Here is an 11427-nt window from a genome sequence, read left to right as displayed (position 1 = left end):
AGCTTTATCTTTTTGATGCTAGCCTTCCAAACAGGTGTGAGATGGTATCTCATTGTGGTTTCAATTTGCAGTTCCCTGGTGATTAGTGATGTTGAGCATCTCTCTGTATGCTTGTTAGACATTTGAACATCTACTTTGGAGAAAGGTCTATTCAGTTTCTTTCCCATCTTAAAATTAGCTTTTATGTTTTTTTGTTATTAAGTTCTTTTATATGTTTTGGATATTAGTTCTTTATCAGATGTATTGTTTCCGATTTTTTTTCCCAATCTGTGGGCTCTGTCTTCACTCCAATAATTATTTCTTTCCTGTGCAGAGGCTTTTAAGTTGCTTTGATCAGTGTTTCAGAGTTTTCCTCTAGTGTTTTATCTAGCTGTTTTATAATTTCAGGTCTTAGAAAAATAAAATAAATAGAAGAAGCAACAAAATAGAAAACGCATTTGACAAAATTTGAAATTCTTGAGTAATACAAACTCAATAAATTAGTATAAAGAGAATTCTTTCTTCCCACCAAAAATACTGTACATAACAAGTCCACAGCTAACATGCTGTGAAAAGTTGGTAGCTTTTCTCTGAGACTAGGTGTTAACAAGGCTTTCCACAATTTCTACTAAGTACTAGAGCTCACACCTGGAGGAATTAAACAAGAGCAAAACATAAAAGGCCTCCAACTGCTCATGTTGGCTGATGATACAACCGTATGTAGGGAAAGCTCTGAAGAGTTTACTCAAAAACTCTTAGAACTGGAGATTACATTCAGTTAATCTGAAAGGTGAAAATCAGTATACAAAAATATCAGTAGAGGGGCTGGGGATATTGCCTAGTGGCAAGAATGCTTGCCTTGTATACATGAAGCCCTGGGTTCAATTCCCCAGCACCACATACACAGAAAATGGTCAGAAGTGGCACTGTGGCTCAAGTAGCAGAGTGCTAGCCTTGAGCAAAAAAAATAAAACAAAGCCAAGGACAAGGCCCAGGACTGGCAAAAAATATATATATAGAAATAGATATAGATATAGATCACATATATATATACTGATATATATATATCAGTAGAATTTCTGTATGCTAACAACAAATTATCCAAAAATAAATTAGGAAATTAATTTCATTTATAACACCATCAAAAATGTAAAGCACAGGAAAAATTGAATCAAGAAGGGAGAAGATATGATATTGGAAACTATAAAACACTGATGAAAGAAATTGAAAATAACATAAGTGGAACCTGAGAAGACCCAAATGCCAAGGTAATCTTGAGAGAAAAAAAAAAAAGAATAAAGTTAAGGGCAACACACCACCAGATTTCAGAACATACTACAAAACCACAATGATCAAATGGCATGATACTGACATAAAAAATAGACACATTATCCAATGCAACAAAAATTCTCATATACAAACTTATGTATATATGTATAACTAACTTATTTTTAAAGAAAGAGCCAAACACCCAGTGGGGAAAGGGTAATGTCTCCAATAAATGGTATTGGGAAAATTGGTTATCCACTTGCAGTGAACATGGACTTTTGTTTCAACTCATACACAAAAAATCAACTGAGTTTTTAATCCAAGGTTCTGAATGATTATATCCATGATTAAAAAAAAGTAAATTATAACTCTAGTCCTAGTCCAGGCTGCTATGACAAGAGTACCATAGACAGGTTGGGTTAAAGACCATTTATTTCTCATAGTTCTGAAAGCAGTACAGATTCTGCCCTGTGTGGTTATAAAATTCCTGGCATGTCATAATCAATCACTAATGTTAGGTCTCCTTGGGAGAACACCCTCTCCCCCTTCCTTTTCACCTGCCTAAAACCCATACTCACCTGACTGTCAATCACCTGACTGTGAGCCAGCAAAGGATCCCAGACTCTGAAGTCACTTCTCATCCACTGACGTCATTTTCTCAACCTCCCTGGTCTTGCTCCCTCAGACAGCGAGAGGTTCCTAAGGCGCTGAGATCACTTCTGCATCTGCTGTGGTCCTGCCTTCTGCCTTTCCCTATGTAATCCAGCTCACCACAAGTCCCCTCCTCTTTTCTTCTTTTTCCCCTCTCTCCCAAAGCACCTCCATGTCATGTGGGCCCACAGTTTGCTCCCCCCCCCCCAATAAACATTTTTTCTGCCTGAACCATGTAATGGTTTCCTTTTGGCGAATCTTACAACTAATCCTTGGACTGGATTTAATATAACTAAAAAACATAAAAGGCAACAAACGTTGGTTGGATACCCATTGTGTGAAAATGATCTTCTATATGCTTCTGGGGGAAAAATCAACACAGATAAAAGGATGGACCTAGAAAAAAATCAGGTTAAGTGAGAGAGACAAATGGTGCACTTTCTCTCTCATATTCAGAAGCCAAATCTAAAATACACCAGGAAATATTAAATTATACAGAACTCTAGGTAGGCATTCACACACAGTGAGACCAAAGGAGGATGCTCTTAGAGGAGGAGCACAAAGGCACAATTCCTATGCACATCTGATCATATGAAACTATATTTATCAAAATTAACTATAGGAAATGGAAACAAGAGGCTTTTTATTTGTTTTGGGGTTTTTTTTGTCTTGTTTGTTCATCGATCTGTCTTGGGGTGGGGCATAGAAATGGAGGTACAAAGGGTGAATAAATGCAGCAGTGGTCATCACTAGGCATTACGTTGAAAATGAACTACACAACCTGTGGGAGCGGGGCGGGGGGGGAGAGGGGAACTGGGAGAAAGTGAGGGAAGGGGACATATTGTCCAAAAAGAAATGTACTCAGTACCTGACTTATGTAACTGTAGCTGCTCTGTACATCACCTTTATAACAATAAAAAATCAACAGCACAGTCCAATGCTCCACACTGCTTGATATATCTTAGTGGTTGCAGAAGCTCTTCTTTCTGCCTGCAGTGATCTTCTCCCATTCTCCTCTATTCATCAGAACTCCCAAGGGCGCCCAGCCTTGCTTAGTTAAGGTATGAATCAAGTCTTACTCTTTCTTGAGCCTTTCAACTCTCTTAGGATCTTATCACTGCATGGGAAAGAAAGACTGAAACATGACTTAAACAATACAGGCTTATTATTTCCTATAAATACAACAGAGGAAGGTAGAGATAGAAAGAAGCTTCCATGTTTGTGATTCACCAATACTATTGTGCCAGCAAGAACTAGCAGCTTCTCCTACTTCTGCTCCTATCCTCAGGCCTGACCTTCACAGCTAGATGCTAGGTGCTGACATGATTGCAATTAAAGCCAACAAAGGCATGTCTCCTTCCACCAAAAGAACATCCTGGCCCAGTCCCATCTGTAAAGCTACTTTAACATTTCTCTCCCAAGATTGTATCCCAGGCTCACACCTAGACCAATGGCTGACCATGAGAATAGAAAAGAAGTTACAGTGACTGATGTTGACTTGTGAGCATTTATATTTTGGCCTCAGGAGAAGAGTGAATACCACCACTAAATCAAGGCTCTTCTAGCAAGTAATGGGAGAAGAACAGGTAATGTAGTATCAGCTATACTCTCCCAACCCTTCTAAATTGCGAGAAGTACCCTACCTCAGCAGTCCTGTAGCAGCTCATAATTAAGGTAATCGTAACATTTATCACATTGTCAGCTCACTTCTCAGTTCTGTCATCCTGTGAACCCCTGTTAGGCAGGGACTCTTTATTATTCATATGTATCACTAGGCATAGCTCAGTTATTTGTCACACTGAATGTATCCAACAAATGTGAATTGAACTCAAATAAGTTGAATTATGTAGGTCATGAGTCTAGCGATGTAAATAGATATTAGCCACCCAGAAGTTATGATTTTGTTCTCTAACTAGACCACACTTAAATCATCTAAACTATATTTTTGCACAATTAAATGTAGTGATATTAAAATGCCAGAGAAGTAGCTGGTAGGGTGGATACAAAGCAGCAAACCGAGAACTGCCTCACCTTTCTTGATGCTGTTAAGTAGCTAATCCTAACAGTTAATCATTTCATGTTCACTTGTATCATATCTTCATAAATGCAGACATAAGTATCATAACATTACTAAGTGACAACACTTTTGAATTAAGTGAGGAAACATGCAAATAGTCACACTAAATCTACATGCTACTTTGTGAGGCAACCTAGGAGGTAGAGCAAATATTTTAGGCTTATTAATTCAACATATTTTTTACTTAATACCAAAATAGAGGAACAGGGATCGGATTTACCCGTCACCTAAAATAGCACAAAATGAACAACAGTATCAAAAATGAAATGGCTCACAAGTCAGTAGAGTCAGTCATGAGGAACAGAGAACAAATGAAGTCAACCTTACAACTGCTGTAACTTAGGACGGTGGTAGACTTTCCAGGTCGTAAGGCAGGAAGAGGGGGGAGCAGTGGACCCAGGGGACTTGCTGGTTTGAAAAGATGAAGCAGAAAGTCCAGAAAGACAAACAGAACTAATGTTCGCAGAACAGAATACTAGAAAAGAGAAAGTTGCACAAAGCTCTGGTGAGGATGCCACTCAGCGATCTAGCAGACGCCAGACCAGGGTGTGAAAACCAGAGAACTATGAGAGCACATTAGCAGTAATAGTGTTGTAGGCTATCACTGAGAACCGTGCCTCTTCACACCAGCCCAGGTGAAAAACCTCAGGATTCATGGAACCTTCAGGAAAGTTATCAGAAGTCTTGAGTTGATATTCAGGGAAAATTTTATCTAGAAAGGCACAGTTCCAAACTAGCCAAGTAAATAGTAAAGTCAAGACTGAAAAGATTAGAGTATTTCAGAGTAACTAAATATGTTCCAGAAAAAAAGAACTGAAAAATATTTATAAGAATATATAAAAACCAACATCCAACATTATAGAATTTATAATATCAGGGGCCTAATAAAAAATTATCCAAAGCTGGGTGCCGGTAGCTCATAGCTATAATCGTAGCTACTCAGGAGGTTGAGATCTGAGGATCATGGTTTAAAGCCAGATTGGGCAGGAAAGTTTGTGAACCTCTTATCTCCAATACACTACCCAGAAAAAGCTGGAAGTGGCTCTGTGGCTCAAACTGTAGATTGTTAGCCTTGAGCACAAAGAGGCTCAGGTACAAGCTCATACCCAGAGTCAAAGGCAAAGACTAGAAGAAAAAAAAATAGAACAGAAAAGAAAAATTACTAGGCATGAAAAAAAAGAGAAAAATGTAACTAATACTAAAGAGGGAAATCAATCAATCAATCCACCTCAAACTAGGATGAACATAAATGTTAGAATTAGCAATGAAGTTATGAAGGAATAATAATTCCTTATAACTGTGTTCTATATGCTCAAAAAGTAGAAACATATAATATATTTTGGAAAGACCCAAATCAAATCTTTAGAGACAAAGAAGTATAATCTCTGAGATGAAAATTTATACTGCATGAGATAATAGCAGATTAAATATTGCAGAAAAAATATGGAAAACAGCAAAACTATCCAAAATGAAGCAGAGAAAAGTAGGAATTTTTAAAGCTCAACAGAACATCAGTATGCTGTGTAATAACCTCGAAGGGGTAGGACTAGGAACAATACTCAAAGAAATTATAACTAAAAAATTTCCACACTTGATAAAAATCTATGAAACCACAGATCCAAGAACCTGAAAGAACTTCAGGCACAAGAAACATAGAGGAAATTGCAAGGCACATCATAATCAATTTGCCCCAAACCAATGACAAAGAGAGAAGTTTAAAAACAGCCAGTGAAACAAAGAGAAAGGAGGGCAACAACATAAAAGGTTACATGGAAAAACTCCATACCCAACAATATAGAATGTGTAATCTCATGAATCTAATTTTAAAAACAAAACAAAACTCTATTAGGCATGTAAGAAGGATAACAGCAGATTTCTCATCAGAAGCAATGCACACAAGGAGACAATAGGGCAAATCCTTTAAAATTCTGCAAGAAAAATAACTATCAATCTATCGTTTCCTGTCTTTCGATTGATTTTATTTCAGAAATTAAACAAAAATAAAACTATTGATGATACATAAAAGCTAAAAAATCATCACCAGACAAATCATAATGTAAGGAATCTTTTAGAAAATCTTTTTTGCTGTTGTTGCCTGTGGGGCTTGAACTCTGGGCCTACGCGCTGTCCCTGAGCTCTTCAGTTTAAGGGTAGCTCTCTATCACTTAAGCCACAGTGCCATTTCCAGTTTTCTCGTGGTTAACTAGATGAGAGTCTTACAGAATTTCCTGCCCAGGCTGGCTTGAAACCACAGTCCTCAGATCTCAGCTTCCCGAATAGCTAGGATTACAAGCATGTATCACCAGTGCCTGGCTAAGAAAATCTGTTGAGTAGAACAAAATGAACGCCAGATGGAAATCTGGACTTATACAACAGACTGATAGGCATGGAAATGCATAAGATTTTAAAAATTATTTAAATACCATTTAAGAATAGTCAACTGCTTAAATGAAAGTTTCAAAATGCAACACAAGGCTTAAAACATATGGATAATAAATTTGTATGACAAACTAATATGGAAGTTGGTAAAGTAGAGGTAAAAGTATTTCTGTATCACCTGATAAGGATATGTTTTGAGAAATGCCTCATTGGACAATTTCATCATAGTGCAAACATCACAGTATGTCCTACACAAGCTACAAGGTCTCCTGGAAGTATAATCTTACAGGACCACTGTTACCAAAACCTGAGATGACTGTATCCTATTGTAAAATCATTATACTAGATGAATACTGAGCAACCGTGCCAGCTTACCTGGAACTGAGAGTTTCCTTTAACACCAGAATTTCAATACTAAACTACGACAGTCCAGTCATCTTAACATATCAAATGTTGCTATCACTTGAGTATTTACCACAATAGCTATGCTTACTGTAGCAAAGCCATTTAAGCTCTCTATGCTTCAGTGTGCATATCTCAGAAAACAGGAGCAATGATACTGTCTTCTTTATGTTAGTTCAAGAACTTAACCATATACTTTTAGAAGAATAAGAAGGGGGAAAAGAAAAGGGAAGAGGGTAAATAATTTCCAGAAACACTGTAACTATGTATGAAAACAACATAAAGAGTCTCAGTGGAAGCTGTTGATCAGTAAGGGGATAGGGAAGGGGAAAGAGACAGGCTTTGTTAAAGTGGTGAGCACTTGCAATAGGAAGTTATATTAGCAAGGTGAAACAAAATGAATATAGCCAAACTATGGTCAGCATGTGTATAAATAGAACAGCAAAGCTTGTTTTACGAAGGGGGTAAGGGAGAGTGATGGAGGGAAAAGATTGACTTGAATACGTTGTATATGTGTGGTAATAGCACACAAAATCCCCCCTTGTATAGCTAAAAATATAAGCTATCAACAAAATAAATATGAAAAAATTAAAGTTTATGGCACATACTATGGATTTGTAAATAGTGGGGTTTTTTTTTAAGCTGAGCATCCTGAATAAGCCAGATCTAGTTGTAACACTGAGCTCTGTCTCAGCCCCAAAACAGCTATTATTGTGACCCTACTTGGTTTGTGGGGAATCAATGTTACTCGGAAGAGAATGAATCCGAAATCACCATGACAGGAGAAAAGAAAGAAAGAAAGAAAATTTAACCAGCAAGCAGAGTAACAAGCCAGAGATGGTGACGATTAGAACTGAGGAAGACGGTAAATGAAGGAACCCCAGGAAAAGGAGAGCCAGGAGTTTTCAACGGTCCCTTCCCCCAGTAGATCTCCCCTGAGCACCTGTGTTCCAGGCAATGCACTAGGTGCAGGCATGTCCTTCCCCATTTTGGTTTGACTGTGTACATCTTAGGTCCTCGGCCTGGGCGACCAGGCCAGGCCTGGCCATCATTGTTAGCCTCCACTCCAGTCCCAAAACCATCTCCAGCCTCCAGCTTCATCAGCTGCTGAGAACTTCCCCATTCCAGTGAAAATTCCCACCCTCACCCTGCTGGCCTGCTTCAGCTTCCCTGCACGGTGGAATTAAAGCTCCTCCTCTGGCACGGAGAGTTAGCCTGTCTGCCCCTGCTGACAATCAACCAACCGCCTTTGGCTGCAGGTGACTGTGTGTCCACACGGTTTGGAGTGGGGAGACTGGGTCTGGTTAGGGCCCTCTTGGCCCTATGGTGGATGGTAGAGTCTGGCATCTTGTGTCTCCATGGTGAGGGAAGGTGAAGTCCCACCCCCCAAGGTGATGGGCATGCCTGAATCCTTGGAGGCAGGGGCAGGGACTTGGATGATAAGTTACTAATCCTGTGACCCTGCCCCCTAACCCTCACACTATTTAGGCCCAGACCAGCTCAGACACCATGATGGCCTGCCACGGATCTCCATGTTGGTGTCCCCTCTTCTGTCTCCGGGCTCTTCTCTTTGTCACCATGGTCTCCCACTTCAGCTCTCCATTGGAATTGAATTGTTTGTTTGTTTGGTTTTTTTTGGTATTGTCTTTGTTTTTTAATTTTCTCTCCAGCCTTCTAGGCTCAGTTTCCTAACAGTGTATTTTCTGGCTACTGGTCATTGAGACAGGGGTCCACCATGCAGCCGCTGGCCTTTTAATAAAGACTCCAAGATTTGACCTCTCAAAATATGGCTTCTCAGTTTTCCTGCTATGCAACAGTTCTTTGGGATGGTGCTTTCGCTAGGTACACGCGCATGCGTGCACACACACACACACACACACACACACACACACACCAGGAGACTAATGCACACTAAATTCTCTTTTAAGAACTTAATTCACGCCTTAATTTTGAGCCCCAGATTAACACATTTGTTACTCTGTAGACTCAGCCATTGAGTAAATTTTCTCTACTGTGCATTAAAAAGTTTTAAATGTAGAGACACAGAGTATTTTCAGCCAAAATATGAAATTATTTTCCTCTTTAGACCTGCTCAGATTCTTATGAAACATTAAGCCTTAGAAACTTCCCTAAGTAAAATTGTTTTAGGTTTTAGATGTTCATTTTTTTAAAAGCACACAAGGGCAGTATTAGATTTATTAGATTTTGCCTGTGAAGACTTTTATCTGTCATTAAAGATGGAAGGTTTTTGATTCACAGCTTTTAGATAGCATTGTGTAAAATGTTAAGTGATATTACCATGTTTTCCTGTTTCTCTGTTTCATAAAAATTTGTGTGGGCTACACTAAATACCAATTTGGCTCACCAAGCTCTTGTTGAGTTAAGGGTAAAATTAATGTTTCTTCTGTGTATCATATAGCTTTTGGCATTTTAACAATATCTGATTGCTCAAGAAACATCCTACATGGTTTAAATAAAAAAAAAATCATAGCTGTAGAAGGGCTAGCAAATAGAGGGAATGAAGATGAACATGATCCAAGTGGTTTATTTGCATAAAACAATGAAACTTGGTGAAATTGTTTTAAGAAGAGGTAGAAGGTAAGAGTGACAGAGGAGATGAGGCTGATCAGGACACATTTTGTGCATATATGGAAATTACCCAAAGAACCTGTCTTGTACAATTAATATATGCTGCTCAGTTTTTTTAACTTAGGCTTTGTGTGTGTTTTTAGTCTCTGTGAGATTTGTTCCGTTTTAAAATATAAAACATCTATCTACTTACTTTTCGATTCTTAGAATCATAGTGAATTTATTTTTGTATGTATGGATAACATTTAAAAATTAACAAACAATAGAAATGCTTAAAATTGTCAAGTAATACTGAATGAGCACTCTCTTACATTGTTTTGGTTTTTGCTTTTTTCCTCCATTCTCAAGAGAAATCAACACTCTCTGAAGTATTTTGGACCAAACTGCTGAGCTTTCACTGTAAAAGAGGAAGTGGACTCTGCAGAGTTGTGCTGTCCATGACAAAGTACAGCACTTACATTTAAAGTCACAGCACAGTTTACTTTCTCTCAGAGTCTTTGCCTTAAAGACTTGACGGTCTTAAGTAGGGAACTGGTTAGAGGTACTAGTGAGAGGGAGGAGATGGGGAGAGAGAGGGCTTAGGGGAGAGAATGTGATCATGTGGTCATAATGAAACTCATTGTTGTGGAAGAGGATAGAAAGCAATAGAGGGAGGGGAAAAGATAAAAGAATATTGTATACATGTATGGAAGGATCACAATAAAATCCCGACATTGTACAGTTTCTATGCATTAATGAAAATGTGGAGGGAAAAAAATGTGATGATCTTAATGTACTTACGGATATGCTATCCCAACAAACCATTACAAACAGGTAGAAAGAAAATGATCAGGTCTTAGAATGATAATTCATTCATCATATTTGAAAATAAGTAATAAGGACCTACTCTTGCAGAGCCTCCTTACTTCCCAGGACAACAGAGCCTACCAAGTTCAGAAGTCATGGATAACCAAACTTGACCCTAGCGAGCGGCACACAGGAAGCAAGCCCTTGCAAAATCATTTATAAAAATCTGAACATGACACTGTGGTTCAAGTGGTAGAGTGCTAGCCTTCAGCTGAACAGCTCAAAGTCAGCAGCACCCAGGCCCAGAGTTCAAGCCCCACGGCTGATGAAAAGAATAAAAAATAAAATAAAAATCTAAGTGAAGTCCTCTACTGTACTGCAAGTCAGGAATGAAACCTGTTACAGTTACTCTAAGTAGAGATTCATATGTCCTTTATGATCCAAATTTTGTAATTCCAAATTCCCATACATCTAAGGAATGATTTCACTCAGAACATGTAAAGGCTAATTTCTTTTGTGTCATTTCAAATTTGTTATGTGAAACTAGAAGTCATGACTTTACTTGATGGATGCCCTTTGTAGCAAATGCATCTCAAAGTAGCCTACCACTATTCTGCAGTCTAGAATCTCTTCTTCAACCAAAAATCACTTCTTTACTTGCAGCTGAAGAGTTAGAACAGAGAAGCCTTATTTTTCAAGGACACAAGCAACAACAAATGCTGGTGAGAACGCAGAAGGAAAGGAACACTAATACATTGTTATGGGAGTGTAAATTAGTGCAACCACTACAGAATTTTCTTTAAAATTTTTCCTAAAAAATAAAACCACTATAAAGTTTCTCCCCTACTCCCCCCCCAAAAAAAAACCAAACACTAAACTAAAAATAGATAGAGCTACCATCAGATCCAGTCATAGCCACTCTTGGATATGCATCTGAAGAAATGCAAGTCAGTATATAATACAGGAACCTGCACATCCACGTACATTGAAGCAGTATTCACAATAGCCAAATATTGGAGACAGCCTACCTGTCCTACAACAGAGGAAGAAAATGTGCATATGCAGGGAGAGGGAACACCAAAATCGAGAGACAAAGAACAAAAAGACAAACCCTTCAAAAAGCAACACTTACAAAACCATTTGGCAAAAACCAACTGTACAACTTTTGTGGGGAGAGAGGAAGGGGGAGGGGGGAAATGAGGGAGGAGGTAACAAGTAGAACAAGAAATGTACTCACTGCCTTTCATATGAATCTGTAACTCCTCTGTATCACACTTTGACAATAAAGAAAAAGA

This window comes from Perognathus longimembris, chromosome 12 (assembly GCF_023159225.1).
Source record: "Perognathus longimembris pacificus isolate PPM17 chromosome 12, ASM2315922v1, whole genome shotgun sequence".
Lineage (NCBI taxonomy): Eukaryota > Metazoa > Chordata > Mammalia > Rodentia > Heteromyidae > Perognathus > Perognathus longimembris.
Note: the sequence above shows the minus strand (reverse complement) of the source record.